Source organism: Perca fluviatilis, chromosome 23, assembly GCF_010015445.1.
Source record: "Perca fluviatilis chromosome 23, GENO_Pfluv_1.0, whole genome shotgun sequence".
Taxonomy (NCBI): domain Eukaryota; kingdom Metazoa; phylum Chordata; class Actinopteri; order Perciformes; family Percidae; genus Perca; species Perca fluviatilis.
In genome coordinates this window covers 6,269,807-6,292,125 of record NC_053134.1, presented here as the reverse complement: position 1 = coordinate 6,292,125, position 22,319 = coordinate 6,269,807, and the positions used below count along the sequence as shown (strand labels likewise).

At 43.4% G+C, this 22,319-nt stretch overlaps 1 long non-coding RNA gene across 1 annotated transcript in view; it reads right to left on the bottom strand.

The window, feature by feature from the left end:
* Positions 1–2,226: 2,226 nt before the first annotated feature.
* LOC120553126 overlaps positions 2,227–22,319 on the bottom strand; it is a 106,856-nt gene continuing 86,763 nt past the window's right edge. Inside the window, exon 3 of the long non-coding RNA XR_005638108.1 lies at positions 2,227–2,351. This is a non-coding gene — a long non-coding RNA (uncharacterized LOC120553126). The remainder of the gene's footprint in view (positions 2,352–22,319) is intronic.

The window sequence follows — 22,319 nt, the reverse complement described above, 5'->3', positions numbered from 1 at the left end:
TCCAAGGGCGTTCAGACAGAGAGACAAAGTTAGCCAGAGAGAGAGAGAGAGAGAGAGAGAGGGAGGGAGATCTGTGCTGTGTCAGCAGTGTGCTTAAACCAACTCCAAAGATTAATCACAGGAAAACACATACAGCACATACACACAAGTACTCGCTTTCACACACACATTATGCACACAAACGGGCGTGCGCGCACACACACGCGCACACACACACACACACACACACACACAGTTGTATATCTCGCATTCCCAGCAGTTCAAAGTGTGGTTGGTTTGAAACAGATTAAAAACTGTCTATGAAGTGATGCATTGCAATTGTCATAGCAAGGGTGGGAGAGATCTTTTTTGCATAAAAATCCCCTCTTTCTTCCCACCGCTATCAGCAAAGAGATGGAGAACTCACTAATCCTGCTGTGGTCGCATTTGCATCGGTGGCAAATAAACAAAAGCACACCATTTTTCATCTCCAGCTTCTATATTAAACAGAGATGGCGGGGGTACGGGAGGGAGGGGAGGAGGAGGGAAGCGAGAAAGGTTTTTTTTTTTTGGGTGCTGGCCGCTGGCGCGGGATCAGAATGAGAGAGAGAGAGAGGGGCACCCAGGCAGACCCTTTGGTGTCAGAGATATGCCTGCTGATGTTTGGTCTTGGTAAATGGAAACTACTGTGGCGTGCTCGCCGCATCAATCCCTCCTTTCTCATCCCAGGTGGAGATGTGGGAGAGGAAAGGGTGACAGATAAGGGGGGGTGGGGGGGTGATAAAGAGAAGATACAAGAGGACCTCGGCCCAACACGTGGAAGAAAAAAGGTCTCAAAATTCTGATTCCAGTTTCCTAAATGTGATTATTATCTAGTTTCTTTACTCCTCTATGACAGTAGACTGAATACCTTTGAGTTGTAGACAAAACCAGCCATCTTGGCCTTTGGGAAACCATGAGCTACTTTAAAAAAAAGTCATTTTCTTTTCTTTTTTTTTTATAGACCAAACAACAAATTGATTAATCCAGAAAATAATCAACAACGAAAATAATCCTAAAGGCCAGTTCAGACTCGCGACGAGACGAGTCGAAACTTCGCAACTTCTCGCAAACGCGCCGGTCTGCAGCGTTCTAAAACCTGCCAGTTCACAGCAATGCGAAGAGACGGTGTATCATCTCCATAGCAACGCCTCTTTGTACTTCTGTTCTAACTTCAGACTTCAAGGCTTTTTTTTTCTGTAGCTGGATTATCATTTGTTTCATCTAAATATGAATGTGGATAACGTTAGTGATAGTGAGAGGCTTGCTACAGTTGCATTTCTAGTGATGAATCAGCGAAAACACGTTTTATTTGTTTCTGATTCACTGCTTTATTCTAACGCCGCTGGACGCTCCCGCTCTTCAGTCTCTCTCTCTCTCTCTCTCTCGCTCTCGCTCTCTGTGCGAAACCACCAGCTGGTTTGAGTCGAGCTGAGACGGGCCGGTTCAGACCGCTGCAACTCTTCTCTTCAACGTTCAAAAACGTTTTGTCTCGTCGTAAATCTTTGTTCTGAACTGGGCTTCAGTTGCAGGTAGGCCTGGGCGATATGGAGAAAATCAAATATCACGATATTTTTGACCAAATATCTCGATATAAAGAGACGATATTGTAGTGTGTACACAATGAGATTTTTGATAAATAATCATCAGTAATGTGGATATAATGTCTAAGTGGGTAAAGGCAAATAACAGAACAGTTACAACAGTCTGGTAAGTTCAGAAAATGACATCACTTTAAAACCAGGAAAAGACAACGGTTATGCCATACTACGATATCCAAAATCCAAGGCGATATCTAGTCTCATATCACGATATCGATATAATATTGATATATTGCCCAGCTCTAGTTGCAAACTGAGATGGACTTGGATGGAGATAAGCAACACAGTCAAACACTAAGGGCTCCTTGATCACACATAAAACTAGGACACTGCAGCAGTGTGCTCTCAGTTTGATCGAGAGCGATCGTAAAGACGTGTTCAGAAACTTAACATGGGCCACAACCTTCTGGCTGGGACTCCCCCAAATGGTCCCAAGATATATCTGAGGGCTCACCACATGATCAAAAGGGTAGTTAAAACACTTTGCTTTTTCTTGTGAAATACTGAATTTTTACTCTTCAGACATCTAAAAAAAAGATTCAAATGACAGAATTCGGGACAGGAAAAAAAGAGCATGGTATTAGATATTAATGTTTAATACGTTTGTTTGTTAATGCACCATTGACCAAGGCAAATTCCATGTGAGTGTAGGCCTACTTATTGTGGCAAATAACCTGTCGGATTTGGTATTTCTGTGCTGGACAACTGGCAGCCCCATTGCAGACAGGTACACTGTAAGAAAAAAAATCCGTAGAAAAATGGTTAATGTCCTGGCAGAAAATTTCTGCTAATCCAAAATCTGAAAATTCTGTAGATTTACAATATATCCTCTGTATCTTTAACGGACATTTCTATTAATTCAAAAAATTCTAAATATGGAAAAAAAACTGTGAAAAATATTTACAGAAAATTCACAGTATATTCCCGTATTCCTACGGACTTTTCTAACAGTGTAGAGAGGAAGTTGCGCAACATTTTCCTGGATCCGTATTCTTCATATTCAAACAATCTTTTTAACCTAATATTGTCATTTATTTTCTCCATATTGTGTATATTTTTAATAATTATTTCTGTTTACCTTGCACACACATCTATTGTCTGTCCATCCTAGAAGAGGAATCCCTCCTCTGTTGCTCTTCCTGAAATCTCCCCTATTTTCCCAGTTAAAGGGCTTTTTGGGGAGTTTTGCATTGTTCAAACTGGGTATCTAAGGACAGAGCGTGGCATGCTGTACACATTGTAAAGGCCTTTGAGCCACATTTGTGATTTTGGACGATAGAAATAAAATGGACTTCATTTGACCAACACAATACCCTGTCAGTATCAATACCAAAACAATACCTTTTTTGATAACTTTGTATAAAACTATAAACATGTTTTCTGAAAAAGTCCCTTTTATTTAAAGGATGTTAGATATTGCTGTGCAAGAACGTTGCCTATATAAAGTAGTCTAATATTGGCAAAATCTTACTGGTATACAACATTACCAATCTGACCACACATTTACTAATTTGTTTACCAATGAAAAAGGACTAAACAAAACTAAACTGTTCAGGTCTAATGTAGAGTTCACATATGGAAGAGGATACCTCCTCAGGGCTCAACGCTAACTTTTTAAAGTGGTTGCCAGGCTTGGCAACCAGGCATCAGTATTTGGTTGCCAAAATTGACAATATGGTTGCCATGTTTTAAACAGCCTATATTTGGAGCAATTCATTTCTTATGTAACTATACCACACATTTTAATAATGAAACAATGAGAGAATGGCTTGCAATATCATTTCCCATCCCTCTCAAATAGGGGTGCAAGGGTTCACAAAACTCACGGTTCGGATCAACGTTTTGAGTCACGGATCGGATCGATTTTCGGGGGAATTCAAATAATTATTAAAAATGTAATAACTTTTAACAAGTAAACAGTAAATTGCTGTTAAACAATTTTGAATACACCATTTACGCAACATTTAGTCCCATCTGTGTTGTTTTTCAGCAGCGACCATAGTGCTAGTTTGTGTCTTAGCTCATAGCTTTAGCGGCAGACTGTTATTCGTCCTGTTGGAATCCTCTCCAGTGAAATACAGACACGCTTTACACCGTTTAGCTGTCAGCATTTTAACCGTGTTGAATCCAGTTACTACTGTAGCTAGCGGTAGGCTAACGTGACCTGCTGCCAGGTGTAACGTGTTATTAGTGTTAACTAGCGTGACAGGCAGCGATGTTTCTGTAGCCTCTAACGTCTGTTTCGGAGCATCAGACATCAGCAGCGCAGGTATTTAAGTGGCACCGAGATGAGGCACCAAAATCCGCGTTGCTATTCCGTCCGGTAGATACCGGGCACCGGTGCCCTATTAGGGCCAGATTTTAACATGCGCCGCTAATGTGAACAGAACATTGCGTTGCCTGTATCATTTCACGGCAAACTTGCGTGTGTGAAACGCGGACGCACAACAGCTTAAATGTTGAACGTAGTGTTTAAACTTTACGGAGACAACCAAATCAAATACTGACTTCTTTTGAAATAAGATTTTTCAGTTTTGTTTTAAATATATAAAAAAAAAAACCACACACATATATTGAACAGGTTGTTGCCAATGGGGGTAACCAGAGGCCACGAAACAGTTGCCTATTGACTCAATCTGGTTGCCAAGGGCAACCGGGCAATCGTTACTGTCGAGCACTGCTCCTCCAAAACATAAAAAGGGTTGAGGTAATAAAAAAATTGTCCAAATAGCTTGCATTTAAATCAAGTCACAAAAAGAATTATTAAGTCCATGTACAGTAAATAAGTACAAACTAGGAACAATCATATTTAAGCAATTATTATTCTGTATCCCAGGTATATTTGCAAGCGTGACTTACTAATTTTTGTGTCGTAATGCTATAATCCAATGCTAAAAGTACCCAAAACTTGTTCATCTGCACTATCAACATCTTCATCATTATTTCTGCCAACAACAGCTGGAAGATACAATTTCATACCCGACGTGGCCGGCTGGTGTCTGATCACCCCACGTTGAAAACAATTTGTCGATTGGCTGTGGTTTTAACCTGCAGCCCTTGTCGCCTTTCTTCCCTCTGACCCGTGAGAAAAGAGATTAGCTATTCAAGGCAGGCAGCAGAGTGACAATCGCCCGCATCAGATCAATATTACTTATCTCTGGCCTCTCTCTCTCTCCCTCTCTCTGTGCATTACACTCCTGGTACAGTAATACACCTGGAGGAACCAGTGAGTGTGCGGTGATTAGATTAGGTTTTTTACTGTACACAAGCATACACACACACACACTGATAAGAGAGAGGCTGCTCTGCCTCTCTTCCAGCTGCCGTGTGAAGTGGAGAGGATAAAGACTACAAGCCCTGGGTGTTTGAGTCTGTTGCTCTCTGCAGAGGAGCGCTGTAAGGTTATTGGTTAGCTGTCACACCTGCATGTTTTCTTGTTGGTCTGAATCATAGAAGTTGACTTTGTTGTATTTTTGGTTTTTATTCGCTTACAATAGTCTATATCGACAACGTTTAATTTCCGAGATTGTTCAGGTGCCGCCGGATGTCCATCGTTTCGGCAGGATGTCCGTCACCTTCCGCTTTCTTTGTGTTGGCATTTTAAACTTCGGCCGATTTATGAGGACTATTTATGACTATGGTGCCCTTCAGATTATCTGCAGGGTAAATCCAGACATCTAGCTAGACCATCTGTCTAATCTGAGTTTTCTGTTGCACAACTAAAACAACCTTTGAATGTACACATGTTCAAACTAATCAAGTTCCTTCCCGAGGCTATTCTCCAGAGGCACCGTTGCTCCATCTGACGCTTAGCGCCGCCCAAGACAATTGTGATTGGTTTAAAGAAATGCCAATAAACCAGAGAACGTTTTTCTCCCATCCCAGAATGCTGTGTGGACTAGCCAGAGCCTCCTCCGCAGCGCTGTGGAGGAAGGTCTGGCAATGCGAGACTAGCTTACACTGACCAATTTCCAAGCAAATCAGGTACTGGAAATACAAGTCATCATGGACACACATGTTGCTTGTGTAAAGGTTTGAAAACCAAAAGCAAGAATCTGAAACCAAGCTAGTTAAAAAAAGTTTAACAGGCTATAGAGGAAAAATGGTCTTGATCCATCCAGTAGAGTTTCAGAGACTTGGAGAATCTAACAGCAGACAAACTGTTGTGGAGGATCATGGTGGTCCATCACCTTACTAAAGCACTTTATGTTGGCTTTTCCTTTATTTCATACCTTTTATGGTGAAGACAACATCGAGAAATAACTCAACATTAGCAAGACTAGTGCTGGGAATCACAAGGTAAGTAACAATTAATATGCATAGCTAAGCTGCTGTGGATGAGGCCACAGCAAAAACTTATTTTAAACACCTAAAAAACTTTATTCACCGCTTTACCTTGCCGTCAGACAGCCCTTTCCGACTGGGAACTGAAGTAGTTCAAAGTAGTTTTCAAAGCCACCAGACTTCTTTGACAGAAACAGTAATTTCACCTCTCAGAACACTGGAGTTGCTGGTCTACCGCTGCCTCGACCAAGCCCTTAACAACCAAATAGTCGACCAACTGACTTTGGAGGCAATCAAGGTAAATATTTCTGCAAAATTAAAGTTTGTGTCAATCAAATGCTCCCTCGTCTAGTTAAGAAAAGAAGCCTCCTCTTTCAGTTTCTCTTCACCACTTCTGTATTTCATAAATGCCTGCCTGCAGTCCAGCCCGGCTCTCGAGATGATGTTGGATGTGCAGAGAGAGCGGGTCGTGAGTTTTAGATGAACCGTTTGGCTCTCCTCCTCAGCCTTGTAAATAATTAGAATTCCCCGGCTGACTGCAGTGCCTGGACACTTCCATAATTACATTGTCAGTGCAACGGCTGATTAAGGCTGGGCTGTGAAGTATGGTATTAGCTGCACTGTGTCTGCATGTAGAATAGAATAGATGACCCTCAGCTACCTTCAGCCCGCTCTGCAGGGACTCGCACTGCGGCTGCTGAGAACTGGAAGGTGGCGATTACGTTACTGATCAAGGCGATATACGGAAAATCCTCATTTAGATACTCACACGCCCATACATCGTCAAACTGTGGTGATCAAAATATTCCAAGGGTCATTTTGTGAGATATCTTGCTTGTTCCTCTTCCTGCCTACTACTGTTAGTGATTGCCTCCATTTCCTAGAATGCCCTCACTCAACTTAGGCAAGACAAGACAAGGGTCTTTGTGACTTTCGCCAACGAACTTCTGTGCATTTGGCCATACGCCACCCAAAATTAGTGGGCTTTTAAATAAAAATAAATAAAAGTCTAATAGCTGCATTGCATTTTGGTCTTTTTAGGATAATGCCACTGGGGAAACTGGTATAGTATAGCTCTCTCTGTTTGACTGTAAAGTGTGAGCACACTGACAGCTGAATAATGTATGATGTATATACTTCATGTTTAGGAGCTTAACATTTTTTCCCCCTCATAGGAGCAAGAAACATTAGCCCAGGGAACATTGGTCGCAGGAATGCACAGGTGCATTGCCTACGGCTGTTTGCTGAGCAGTGAGCAAGCATTTTCTGCAGGAGGTTTTTCCTTTAACACACAAAAAAATGATATTGATGCGGCGTATTAGGGAAATAATGTGTATTGGCAATATCATGGGGTCAAATCTATCTTAAAGGAGTAAAAGACAAAAAATACAGCCATTAAGCGGTTACTCACATGTCAGCTGAAACTTCTTTTAGGAGCAACAAACAGAAGGCAAAGCAGGAGATAACAAGACATTTTCTGGACATGCTATGCTTTTCTTCGAGTTGGAACCACTTAACTTCAAAACAGTATGGCATAAAGCTGGGATACAGCTTTTAGAAACTTCGGTGGAAGCATGCACGGTCAAATCCTGAATCTTCCTTATGAGATGAACTATCCCTTTAAGACCTTTGTCGCATGCCATCTCCCCCTCGCACTCATCCTGCCCGTCTCTCCACTATGACTGCAGCCATAAAGCACAGATGCAGAAAAATGGTCATCTCGATAGCAGAGGTGATGATAAACATGATGATGGATATTTACCCTGACCACACTCACTGATTTATCACTGCTTGGCCAGTGTATGATGGTTTACTGTATCGTACATCTCTGCTGGGTAAAGCTCCACTGTAGGCAAGTCTGGAGAGGAGAGGACTTCACCCCCCCATCCCCTCCCTCCCTGCCTGCCTGCCTGCCTTTCCCCTGACCTTGCAGCTTTATGACTGCAGTAATGCGCTGCAGATGAAGAGAGGAGCAAATCCACCGGAGATAATAGACAAATCATCTCCACGAGGTGGTGGAATGAAAAAAAATCCCCAGACAAACAGACAGCCTGTGTGCTCTTGGACACCCCTTTAAGTAACTCTAGTGTTGATAAGTAATTATCCCTACCCAAAGGCATGATGGGACTCACAGAGAGAGAAAACTTGTGTATGATATGTTTGCAGTATTGCGTGCACAAGTAAATCTTTAAATAAACGGATTGTGGACTAAGAATCTGTGGATCATTAATTAAATTAGTGATTGCCCATGCATGATTTCTCTTGGTATGATCCTGCATGCATGTATGTATTAAATGCCACTAGCATGTACTCGGTGTACATGCATAATATACTTAGCAGGGCCTGTGTCAGTGGATTTTCATATTGGCTCCCCTCCACCCACTGCTGTCTTCATCACTAACAATCCACTTAAGACGGGAGATTACGTTAACATGCTGCACCTGTTGATCAGTCAAGCTAATGAAGCACATTTGCTGCATAAGGAGTGGGGAAGGAGATGGGTTTGGAGATTTATCCTCATGTGAATTAGGGCTGTGCAATTAATCAAAATTTTAGTCATGATTACGATTTCGGCTCCTAATGATCACAAAGACAGAAAAAACTATTATTTTGCATATCACATTTTGCAAGTCTTATTTAGTCCTGTGTTCTGCATAAAAAGAAAATATGTTAAAATGGGAAAAATTGTAGGGGTTTTCGTTTTTTTACTATAATTGCAACATCTTTCCAAAAGTCAATGAGTAATCGTGTTAAATAATCGGGGATTTCAATATTGACCGAAAATACTCGTGATTATGATTTTTTTTCCGTAATCGAGCAGCCCTAATGTGAATAATTGACAAGAAATAAAAAGCATCAAGTGTTTGAGAGGCCTTGTCTTCGAAAACGATAGGATGTCATCCCTGAACCTGTCCAACTGCCTCCTCTTACGCAGTCGTTGCTGAGTGAGGGATCACATGACTCTGCTTTAACGTCTGGCCTGGTTTCCCCGGCCTTGACCTCAGGTAGGCGGGGTGGGTGCCGGCCTACGTGCTTTCAGCAGCTGCAGGAATGCAAAGCGTGACGAGGACCAAGGCACCTCCACTGTACTCGTACATACCACTGTGCTCGTACATACCACTGTACTCGTACATACCACTGTGCTCGTACATACCACTGTACTCGTACATACCACTGTGCTCGTGGTAAAGCTGCAGATGTGGGAGGGAAGCTACTATCGTTGATGCAGTGGTATGCAGATGTCTGCGTGCAGTGTTGTGCAAGTTCACACTTCACAGGTGCTCATAGTTCAGTTGCACTCGCCATGCCAACCCGTTCTCACTCCCAACTCGTTAAATACTGACGCTCGGTCAGTGGCTCTCAGCGTCCGATACCGACGCAAAAATCACCCTTCAGAGTCTGTATGGGGCAGAGCAGCAGCTCGGCCGCAGCGCTGTAAGATGACGTAGTATTAAGAGCGACAACGGTAGCGAGTAGTATGAAAGACCGAAAAGCTGTGTAAGGAGGTTGGTTGGGGTGGTTGATGGGTCAAACAACACAGGACTTTCACCTACGAGACCAGGGTTCGTGTCCCGTTCTTCACCCGCGTGTCACTGAAACGCACATTTTGTAACCCCAACCACGATCTTTTCCTAAACCTAACTGTCCCGTTCTCCTGTCACATGTCAGTTAAAGCAACACTAGGTAACTTTTCCCACCTCGGTTCCCCTACAGGTTGGAAGCGGAATTGTCCATTACGTTACATTATCCAAGTTTGCCAGATCGGGTAGCGGATCTGTAGTTCGAATGAACTGGACAATGTAATGTAATGGACAATTCCGCTTCCAACCTGTAGGGGGACCGAAGCGGGAAAAGTTACCGATTCTTTAAAATGTACCTCCAGATACAGAGCGTCAAAAAGTGATGCCAAGAGTCCCGACCAAGCGTGTCTAAATATGACGCAAAAGTCATAGATGCGAGTCCCGAGAGCGTCAAATAGTGACGCCAAGAGTCCCGACCCAGAGCATCAAAAAGTGACGCCAATAGTCCCAACCCAGAGCGTCATAAAGTGACGCCAATAGTCCCAACCCAGAGCGTCAAAAAGTGACGCCAATAGTCCCGACCCAGAGCAGGGCTCGACATTAAGGCTTGGCCGCTTGTCCAGGACAAGTGGATTTTTTGTAGGGCAAGTGGAAGAGAAATTTACTTTCCCCAGTGGACAAGTTAAAACAAGCGGACCGCTAACGTTAGACCCAGCCCGCTGTTCAGCTCATTCTCTGTAACCGATGCAGCATAAAAGCACGGCGGAACCAGCAAGCCAGCCAGTCGGTGTTAGTTGGCTCCACATTCCGGTCACTTAACTGCTGGGACATGTCCGGTTGTGTAATATTTGGTTTAGAAGCCTTCAATGGTGATTTGTTAATGGTACAAAGTCCCGCTATATACCCTGTTGCAGTAGCTCCAGCTTCAACTAGTGAAACACGGAGCGGAGTCTGCGTAGATTCCAGGAAGCGCGTTGGCCAATCAGAGCAGACTGGGCTTTTTCAGGAGGAGGGATTAAAGAGACAGGCGCTCCAACAGAGCGTCTCGTACAGAGGGTGAATACAGGTGCAGCAGTCATGGGCAGTATGAGGAAAAAAAAATTATTTTTAACATTAAAGCATGTAAACATGTTCTAGTACAAACACAAAATGCTAGTATAATCCTGAAAATGCTATAAAATAGTTGCCCTTTAAAATATTGCGGCTCCACATCAGGGTTGCATGTGATGTGCAAACATTTAGTGCTGATCATGCCGGTGTATCAAAAGCTGGAATCTCATGTCAGTAAGTTTTGGTTTAATGTTTAACGGGCTGATGTAATCTTTAAAGAAAACCCAAAAGTTAAAGATTGACTTTCAAATTGCTCTGCCTAATATTAAGATAAACTTGCACAGGAGACAGAAAGGTAAAATCATGGATGTATTCTACTAAAGATGTTTTCAGCTAGGCAAATGAAACCAATGACCAAAACTGCACTAGCTTTCCTAAATCATTGCCCAGTAGTATTCCAAAATATATGTATATAAAAACATGTATGCAGGCATTTCAATTCAATTGAACTATATTTGCAATCTACGTATGGGTAAGACAGAAGTAGGACACTAACAAGCAGCACCAGATGAAGTTTATAACATTTATAACATTTCTATAAAAAGGAGGCTTCATTTATGAATTTGACTTGAATTAAAACTAATAATGAAGCATACCAAGTTGCTTCCTCTGGGAAGAAGACAAAAAGTGCCCCGTGTTTGACCTGAGAGTGAGGCAGGTCAGGAGGGGAGGAGGCAAAGGGAGTCGGGCTTAGAGCCAAGGGGGAGGCAGAAGAAGGTAGAGGACGGGTGTCAGGACGCAGCTCAAGGAGCAGTTAGAGAAAATAAACAGATGGGAGCTTTGAGGATATTCTATCTGAAGCTTAGGCCTGTTGAGTAGAAATATGGTGGCGGGTAAGCCATCTAAATAGGCCTGTGTTTACCTGTCTGCACGGTCCAAATTAATCACGCATGCCGCCACGAGCCGCCGTGGGGAGGGAGGGAGGGAGCGCAGTGGGTAGGTGGGGAGTTAGGAGTGTAAACACGGCTAAAAGCTACTTGTTGGCACCATTTTGTTTTGGTTAGGATACAGAGTGAGTGATTAGGCTGCTCTGCTGTGATGAAGGGGTGGCAGGAGTGATGGAGGACCAGTGTGTGTGTGTGTGTGTGTGTGTGTGTGTGTGTGTGTGTGTGTGTGTGTGTGTGTGTGTGTGTGTGTGTGTGTGTGTGTGTGTCTGCCAAAGACTTCTTAGTTTTTTAATAAGAAATTTTATGATGGAAACTCCACTCAAAACTTTATACGAGTTTAATTTATCCTCCCAGAGAATGTTGGGTAAAATAATTTTTAGTGCTGAAATGATTAGTAGATTATCAGTTGGTTCATTGACAGAGACTTCATCAAAAATTTATAATTTCACTCACTTATACAGTCACTTATTGAGCAAAAACTACCAGACCCTCTCTTGTCTCTTGACTTCTAAAACGTGAACATTGGCTTATTACATTTTTTCATTGTAAACTTAAATGGCTTTTGATTGTGGAAAAGAAGACGTACATGAATTATGAGAAATTACGATGGGTATTTTCTATGTTTTTCGACATTATAAAGACTAAGTTATGGGGAAAAAACTAAACTAAATTGACCAATAATGAAAATGACTGTAAGGTCAACCATAATAATATAAAAATGTCAATCGTATTGGCTTTGGATGACACTCGTTGTCTGACATATTTGATACAAGAACAATATCAGCAAACTGATCTGTCAGTCCAAAGCCTTTCATGCATCTGTGTAGATTAACACAACAATATTCTGCACTGCACATATGACTTGTATCTCCATTGTGCTCCACCTCTGCTGATAGAATAAGGAGTCAGATAAGATGTGACGCATTGAAAGGAAAGGCCAGGGGGTGTAGCGTGGGGGTCATAGCGTTTGTTCTGGATTTTCCATTATGTGATTTGGCATGCTGATGCCTTTCATTTCAATCATTAGAATTCAGCCGGGATCAGGAGGGCTTTCAGGTGCAGGAGAGGAGCTGCCTCTGGATTAGCAGTCCACGTAACCACAGCAGGATAGACTCCAAACGAGCCTGATTATCATTCCATTTTGCATACCTGACACGATTAATGCATTTTTTTAACCTCTTCTTTAAAAAAAAAAAAAAAGGGGGGGGGGGGAAATGGTTTAATTTAATATATGCTTGGTGTTTAATCATAAGCCCTGCGTTTCAGGGCCTATGCAAAATGATAGTAAGTGGTTTGAGAGCAACGTAGCCACCGTGATGGCGTTTGGCTCCTTGAGTTTAGCAAATTCAGGTTCCTCAGAACTTTTGAGAAGGATGTGAAAGGTAAGACATGGGAATAAAATACATAAGTCTATCAGGCAGGGAGAGGCTTTAACACACACACACACACACACACACACACACACACTTATTACAACTTCAAGATGAAAGCAAAAGTGAGTACACCCAAATAGCCAATTATGATCATCATTGTACTGTACAGAAATACCTAGTCCAAGCTGGCCTGTAAATGGTGTCAAACTCACATTTCACGTTGTTTTTTTAAAGATTATTTTTCCCTTTATTTGAAAGTGGATAGACATGAAAGGAGGAGAGAGATGGGGGACGACACGCAGCAGGTCGGATTCGAGCGTTCGGCCAACATGGGGCGAACGCTCTTACTGGGTGAGCTAGCCCCACATTTCACATTGTTGTCATTGTGCCATTAACTAGTTGCCCAAAGTTAAGATGCCGAGTCAGGGTCAGGCACTTAAAAGAGAGAGGAGGAAATAAAGACCAATGTAAGAAACTTGGATGGACAATGAATAATAGCCCTCATCCTTGAAGCATGTTGGTTTGGTTCTGTCATTTATATTCCGACCTAAATCAACTATAACACATGCAAAGCTGTGAGCAATCATGGCGATGCAGAGGACGCCAGGCCGGGCTCCCACCACCAAGCTCAAACGATGGCAACCGATAGCACTCGGTATATGTTGCGGCCTGTAAGTAGCCGGCATAGTCACAAAAGGCTTACGCCGAAAACACACTAACCTTTTTACGATTTGCCCTTTGTTTTCTCTTTCAAATATTTCCTGTTTCTGACTTCCTTTTAGCAATGTCACTGAACTCACCAATTAACATGGTGACTACAATGTTGATAGAACTGATTATCAAAACTGCAAAAGCCATTTTGTAATAAACTGGAATTATCCTTTTAATGCTAAAAGTAAAAATGCATTTCTCTATAAGGACATCAATAAAGGCATGCGCCTGGTTTCACCTTATTAATGCATTACATGAAAACCTCATCTGTTCTTGATAATTTTGCATGGTCCTTGTACACAGCCAAAACTCCATGTATGCACCTTACCAGCTGCAGTAGCAGCAAGCCTCTTTTTTGACAGCCTAGTTTTAAACAAGCCTCAGCAACTGCACAGCAGGCCTCATAAATACAGTAAGCCAAGTAATTTCTGCCTCACTGCAAACTTTTCGGATTCCGTGACTTTCAGCGCGGCGTGAGCGGAGAAGAATGGGCTGTTACGACATGCAAGAGAAGTAATGCCTTTTAGTCTTTCTGACATGTTTGTCTTGGGCTAATTCCTCTCCACACCACGACAGCCACGACCTACCAAGTCAAACGGCTCTGTCACACCTCTTTTCTCTTGCCCGGTCTATCTCTTCACTCACAGGAAAAGGCCAAAGGGTTTTCCTTGGTTTCTGTAGTGTGAAATGCAAACTGTCATTAACTGGGAGAGGGCAAGCGGAGGGGCTTACAGGGGAGCCATCAATACAGATGATGAGAGGGGGGAACAGAGAAAGCCTCTCCCTTCATTGTGTCTCAATAACTTTAAAAAGGAAACTAATCCATTCTGCTCTTAATTGCATGCCACGTCCCCCGATGTGTCTTCCCCCCCCCATCTCCGCACAATGTGGAGGAGGCAATATTTAAACAGACTTCCCAAGATTCCCATTTCAAACGCTGTAATGAGTTTTTAAATAACATAATGGTCTATATTATATTATACATTTTTAGCATGAGGAGGTGAGGAGGAGGGGAAAAAAAGAAGCTTTCCCTGTTGAAATGGAGTTTGTCTTTTCAGGGTTGGGGGCTGAAATGTGAAAGTGTGTGTGACAGAATGTGTGTGAACATCAACGCCAACACACGTGTGAAGGGGACATGAGAAGTGAGGGGCGCAACGGGGGAGACAGTGCTCTGAGGATTAAGGTCTAATTTCTCCTGTTCTTTCATTGAGACTCTGCAATCCAACAGATTGATTGGGACTTTTAATTACACAGCAGTAATTATGGGCCAGATCTAAAATTTGAAAAGAAAGAATTAAAGTTCATTTTGCTTGGCTAATTATCAAAGCTTGTCCTGGTGTGTGTGTGTGTGTGTGTGTGTGTGTGTGTGTGTGTGTGTGTGTGTGTGTGTGTGTGGTGTGTGTGTGTGTAGCCAAAGCCCCCCCACCCACCCACCCCGATGCCAATGGCGACGCAGGACCTCGGATCACAGATATTCAGTAATTAAGGCAAAAAGGTTACTTCCGAAATAAAAGATGAGCGAGCTTATTTAGCGGGGAAAAAAAAACTTTTGATAGGGAAAATCGGATCCTGTCTTTCATTCCTCTAATTCTAATTCCACTGGATCTAGCGCCACTTTTCTGTCACTATCAGCACACTCGCAAATTACAACATTTCACATTCATCAGCCGTACTCGCAAGAGGCTGCAGAACAGTAGCTTGTCTGGGTAATTGGGTTGATTTTTTTTTCTTCCCTTTCTTCTTTCCTCCCCTCCTTTAATACGTCCAGTCGGCCTCGCCTCCCTCCCTCGGCCTCGTCCAGTCAAATCTGCACTTGCTGACATGCAGCACAGTAGCTACTGTGCTTCTAATTTTTACATTACATTGCATTAGCTTCACCAGGTTTAAGGGGAAACCAATACAGGAATCATTTTATGGCGTAAAGCAGGAGCTGCGATTTGGGCTCAGGAGTCAATCTGGCGCCTGGTGATGATGGTGGTGGAGTTAGCGGGTTGGCAGGCCTGATTAGACCGTCTTAGGCTGGGGAGTCATATATGTGCTATTTCGCTGATAGGCTGCGAATCTGGATTTCCTGCTCCAGTGCGCTCATGGAGCTAAACCCATCCAACCGAGCAGTCTAGGCAAAGTGGGGAAGGTGATTTCCTCCATCTCCTGCGCACACAACACACAACACACACACACACACGAACATCATCGCCTCGGCACAACCTCATGAAATCTATTTGAAAATGTCTGTGTGTGTGTGTGTGTGTCACAAAGAGTGAAATGTATTCATTGAAGGATTCTAGGGCAAAAAAAAAAAAAGATCAAATTTACTGGACTGCAGTGTAGCCCTCGTCCCAAAAAAAAATCTTTTTTAAATGTATTTTTTGGAATGTTTCAAAGTTGGTGTCCCAACGTGAAGCTTGTGGTCGTCCAGCTGCCGCCATTTCAGCGCCGGCTCCGTCTGTCTTTCTCCTTTCACTGTGTCTTTGCTTCTTTCAGTCCGTCTGTCTGTCTGTCATCCGAGCCTGCCCACCTGCATCCAAGACGCTGCAGCAGCCCTTCGGACCATTTAGCGGGGACACAATTACGCAATTGTGCGAGCAGACAAATGCCGTGTAGGACAGTTGGGGACGATGGAGGTGGGGTAACGCAATCTCCCTCTATCCTCCTGCTCCCACCCCCACCCCCCCTTCACCTCCCCACGGTCCTCACACTCAACACCCCCTCCCTCCACACCTTCTCCCCCCCCCCTCTCTCCCTCTCTTGTCATCCCAGGCTTGTCCATCTCGGCCCGGGGAACAGTGGGGAAGCTGTGTGTGTCGGCTCTTCCCAACAATTACCTTCAATTACGGCTCACTGCAGTGTGGCCTAGTGAAAGGCTTAGCCATTAGGAGCCTCTCTCCCTCTCCTTCACTCTCTCTCTCTCTCTCTCTCTCTCTCTCTCCTCGCTCAATTCTGGAGTCTGGCCAGGCTCCAGGTGAAAACGACCCAAATAGCCCCCTGCTCACTTTACACGCCCCACAGCTCACTTTACGTGAGCCAGCCCCAACCAGAATACCTCACCGGCACTCTGTTAATTCACATCTTTCACGTTCTGCTCTCTCTTTTTTTTTGTGGGGGGGTGGGGGCTTTTCAATCCTTCTCCCTCCTCCACCTGGTCTCTTCTTCTCCTCCTCACCCCTCATATCTTCTTCTTCTCCTCCTCACCCCTCTCCCCCTCCTGCCTCCTCTTCACAGTCTTCCTTTTCTTAGAGTCCTCCTCCGCCGGGACCTGATCCTGTTTGGGTAGTTGGAGAGTTCAGGGGCAACAGGGACAATGGATACCCTGAGATGGGAAGCTCCCTTGTGGTTCAGAATATACTGCAGTCTGCAGCAGATAAATGCACTACAAAGTTAAAGATGGAGCTCTGTTTTAAGCCTTTCAAGGTTTTCTGTGCCGATTTGGGATTTTTTTTCTTCCATTTTTGACGTAGGATCCTTTTAGTTTGACCTTCTTTTTTGTGGTTTTTGGTGTGTGAGGGTACTCAATCCATCTGGCTACTGTATCCAGTCAACTCTCCCTTATCTGATCACCTCAGCGGGCCGGGTGCGAACACACAGCGCCTTATCTCTGGGTGTTGTATTTCTATTCCAGAGATAATTAGCATAGCGTTTGTCCTAAACCCGCAATGCTACACACACAGCTTGGGGGGGTGGGGGGTGTACGTCTTATTTAGTATCTAGCTCAGACAGCGGGAACAATACGTTGTGTGTAAGCCCAGTCTTAGCACGCAGCAGCATCCCCGTCCCTGCTGCAGCTCTGGGCCCGTGGACAAGGAGGTCCGACTCAGAACAGGACAGCTGTGTCTGGGATCACACTTCTCTGTTACAGAGGGGGCTGACCACGGCCCAAAAGCAGCCCAAAAACCATCCCAGCAACCCTCCCCACCTCCCTGCTTGTGTGCCCAGGAAACCCCTCCAGGGCTCCCCCGTCCGCATCCAAACCTGGGCATCGCCGCTGCCGTTTGTGCCTCTCGCTTTCAAGGCAGGCCAAGAGCCTCTCCTCCTCCTCTCCGCTTGTTCTCAGCCGAGAGCCTCCCTCTGCCACCTGGCACAGCGGCTCGGCTCGCTGCTCCGTGTGTGTGTGTGTGTGTGTGTGTGTGTGTGTGTGTGTGTGTGTGTGTGTGTGTGTGTGTGTGTGTGTGAGAGAGAGTGTTTGCATTTGTGAGTGTACCTTTGGCTCTGCGTTACGGTATATGCCTGCGCTTTTGTTTAAGTATTGTTCGAGTAGGTGTGTGTGTGCGTAACAGCATTGGACATGTTCATGACACCGTGTGTGTGTGTGTGTGTGTGTGTGTGTGTGTGTGTGTGTGTGTGTGTGTGTGTGTGTGTGTGTGTGTGTGTGTGCGCTTAATACCCCCGTCCTCTCCTGCACCGGGGGCCCATTCTAAAACGCGTCAGTGATTTTGGCTGCGTAGCCGGCGACAACACGGTTGGTTTTCAGCACACCATCGGCAAGGCTTACCTCTCAGCCAGGGATGGCCAAGCAGACACTTTCCCTGGACAATCCCCCAGCCTTACCCAACCCAACCCCCTCACACACACACACAGACACACACAGACACACACAAACAGCTTCCCCTTCCAAGCCTGCACAAACATGGTAAAGGAATACTCGGACTGATCCAAAGGAGTGGCCAATTCCAATTTCTCCTCAAGTAGATACCTTTATGATGATGGTGTGTGTGTGTGTGTGTGTGTGTGTGTGTGTGTGTGTGTGTGTGTGTGTGTGTGTGTGTGTGTGTGTGTGTGTGTGTGTGTGTGTGTGATGTATTGTAATTAGTTGTTTTCTCACTCTTTAAGATAGAAATGTGGCTGTTGGCTGTTATGTCTGGGATCTCTGGCAAAATAAAGGTAGGAGGGTGTGGAGAGTAAAGGCTTTTAATTTATTTAATTTGAGTCAAATTTTGCAACCACCCCCAATGTGACAGCTGCAAATATACGGTCCATCAATTGAGAGTGCAATATCAAATATTAGTCTGTGCCGCCTGTCTTCTCCTTTCAACTCAGTGCCATCAATTGTGCAGCTCTGCCAGGCCTGTCAGTGTGCTGATTTACTGCTGTTTTGCCTAATACACTGTAATGACTCTGTTTATAATGAATCGGAGAAGCCACCCACGTACACAATGTTCATTTTCACCATGCAAGCGACTACGACAGAGTCCTCTAAGGGCAACAAAACTGCCGCCTGTTTGTTCAAAAAGACACAAACGCACACATTCAAGCCGATCAGTTGATCTGCCGCCGGAGACGAGAAAGCAGCAACTGTGTCTAGACGCGGCCCATAAATCAGGCTTTTTCACATTAATGAAACCAATGACAAAACTGCCTATTAATCATAGCGCTGTGCGTATAAATTTCATGAACGACAGAGAGAATGAACAAAAGTTTTTTTTTTTGTTTTTTTTCACTGCTTAGCGCTACTCACGTCGAATAAGAATCACATTTGGGATGTTATGAAACTGTCTCATTGACCTGCGGGAAAGATAATGCGTCCTTCATAGAAAGTTTGCCATAACACGACTCATATACTGTATGCAATTCCCCCTTGAGGTCACACACACACACACACACACACACACACACACACACACACACACACAACACACAGTTGTTTGCCAATTTAACAGAAAACATTACACGTTCCTTTTTGGAAAGGTTTCTTCAAGCTGTTGTTTATCTGAGTGGAAATATCCTCTTAAGTATTACAAAACACTCCGAGTAGCTGCCAATAAATACAGAAACTCTACCTAAAAAAAATGTAATTTTGTTTTTGTATGACAGCGTCGGAGTGTGTCTTGGCTTTTTGGTCCCGTTCCAAGCTCCGTCTGACACTGGGATTTTTTGTGGTTTGTGATAAGAGGCGAGTCAGGAAAGTTGAGATGAGAATCTTCTCTCTGTTCTTATTTGTGCTGTTGTTTCAGCCATGTCAGATAGTGTAAACACACTGCAACAACTGTGATACAACTCAGGGGGTTATCAGATCTGTAATTGTCTGTGTCTCTTTTGAGAAAGCGCACCGCTGATTCTCCGGGTTATATCTACAAACATAATCCACAGTCGACTTGATGCGCTTAAACTGGCTCCTCTGTCTCAGAGTGGGAGCGCCTGCACGAATGTGTATATCCGGAAAAAAAAAGAAAAAAAATGGCACAAAAGAATACACTCCATGAAAACTGTTTATTTCCCGACGTGTGTGGGTGTGTGTGGGTGTGCGTGAGTTTGTGTACGACTGAAAGAGATGTGTGTTCCGCGTGCATCACGCAGTCCTGATAAGATTCGAGCTGTTTTTTTCTAATTAGAAGTTGCTGGAATTGTGATCATTATTTTCCCCTCAATTAAATGATACAGCCTCCTGCAAAAGGAGCTTCTAATCAGTTTGTAATTAATGCCGTGGAATTTCTCTCACTGCCTGCTGTTTCCACTTCCCAGTTAAACCAAAAAAAAAATAACAGCACCGCCTTTATATGCTCTTTACTGAGGTTATTAATGTGTCATTGTGGAGTCAATCTGAAACCCGCTACACATTTTACTTGTTTGCCAATGCAGAATGGAGAATAGATTTTACTTTGTGTACTACACAAGCAAAACATCTACAATAGTGACTCACAGTAGGCCTAGCATCTGTCATTAGCCACTTGTTTGGTATTTGAGTACAGAAATACAAATTATTTAATAATAAACCCTAATGCAGTATTACCGACTTGTGGTGAATATAGTAAAGGGCTGTCTAAAGCATTAACAACAGAAAGCAATAAGAGCACTCATACCTAAACAATCATAGTCATTTGGTATTTCAAATCGGCATTTTATTACAGACATGCACCAAAATAGAAACTGTACTTTAAAGGTCCCATATTGTAAAAAAAATATTTTTCATTATAAAGCAGGTTGGGGTGCTACATAAATACTGTGAAAGTATCAAAACGCTCAAGCACACAGGGAAAAGCACACAGCCAGTATTCAGAAACTGTGCCTTTAAACGAGCCGTCAGGACTTCTGTACAGTTGTGATGTCACAAATATATATATATATATATATAGATAGATAGATAGATAGAGAGAGAGAGAGAGAGAGAGAGAGAGAGAGAGAGAGAGAGAGAGAGAGAGAGAAAGTGCCGCTACAGTACCGTTACAGCCGTTCCCCGGCTGCAGTGACGGTGCAGAGATGCAGAGATGCAGAGAGCGGAAGACCCAGAAACACTGACCAATCAGAGAACACTGGGAGTTTTCGGGAGGAGGTCTTAAAGAGACAGGCAAAATTAACTTGAAGTTTCAGGCTGAGGGTGAATACAGGTCTATTCAGACAGACAGTAAGAGAGAAATATGTTTTTTGAAAATGACAGCATGTAAACATGTTCCAGTAGAGACCCAAAATACAAGTATGTACCTGATAATGAGCTTAAGATGGGACCTTTAAAATCATAGGATGTGTGTCAACTTCTTTCCCCAATCAAGTAAGTGCAGCAGTTATGTTACAAAATTCCTGCATTCCAAAAACTTATCACTTTGGCCTTTTAATTGAGCTTTCCACCAAATTCCATAGCTAGGTTTGTCAGTTCAACACTTTGCTCCAAAATGAAATATCTCATCCACTATTGGATGGATTGACATGACATTTTGTACAGAATTTATGGTGCCCAGATGACTTGTAATCACTTTGGTTATCCCTTAACTTTTCATGCAATAATCTGCTCAAAATCTTAATTTGCCCAATATTTTTGTTTATGACATAATAAATGTACTTGCAGATATGACATTCTCATGAGCCTCAGCGGTGCTTGGCGTTTTGTGCAGCCTAACAGAGCTGCGAGCATGGCTGTAAGTTCTTAATCTTTTGTATATATCCTAACAAACTAAATATGGGACCGCAAACAAAGGTACAGGTAACCTCCATTTCAGAGGTCCCAATAACAAAATTTTGAATATTACGCCTTAAAATTCAAATGCCCCAGGTGAGTTTTAAGACCGGCTGGCCCTGAAACCCTGATGTAAAAAACTAAATCTGTTAGTAACCAGAAATCTTGTGACGTAATGGTATGATGTTTAGTAACCTGGCTAGTTTGTCCTGCACCAAGGATGCCAAAGGGACAAAAAAGCTAAAACATCTATTTTTAAATCTAGCTTTTTCTGAGTGGAGCTTCCTACTGTATGTATGCAGAAGTTTACATTCTCAGACTCAGATTTTAATTTGGGCATTCAAAATGACAAATAAATGTGGGTAGAAAGGAATCTTTAATCCGTTTAGGAAAATAAGACAACAATGTATTTCCATGTAAAAAAAAAAATATCCTTCAAAGTAAAGTATGAAAAAGTGATCACCCGAGGCCAACACCGGGCAAGCTCACTATACTTAAAAAGTCAACATTCATCTTTTGTATCGGAGTTCAAAGTACAAGCCCACAATACTTCTCAGAAAATACGTGAACAACTACGCTATACAAGCTTACACATGCTCCCTCCGTCTCCCTGCCTACCACTCAGTCAGTCATTTAGTCAGTCAGTCAGTCTGGGGATAAGGATCTGGATGAGCTCAGGTGATTACACTCTTTAGGCCAATGCTAATTGCCAGGTCTCTGCTCTGAGTACTGTAAAAGTTTTAATTAAAGTCAACCATTAATCAAGGCCTTTGGCAGCCGAAACAGAGAGGAAGACAGCGAGGAGGAGGGATTGAGGAAAAAGAAGAACAGAAGATTTTCTCAGAACGAGAAAAGATTCTGCTGCTTTTCTCTTTCAATGAGTGTGCGTGTGCATGCGTGCGTGCGTGCGTGCGATATCAGAAACTGTTCCA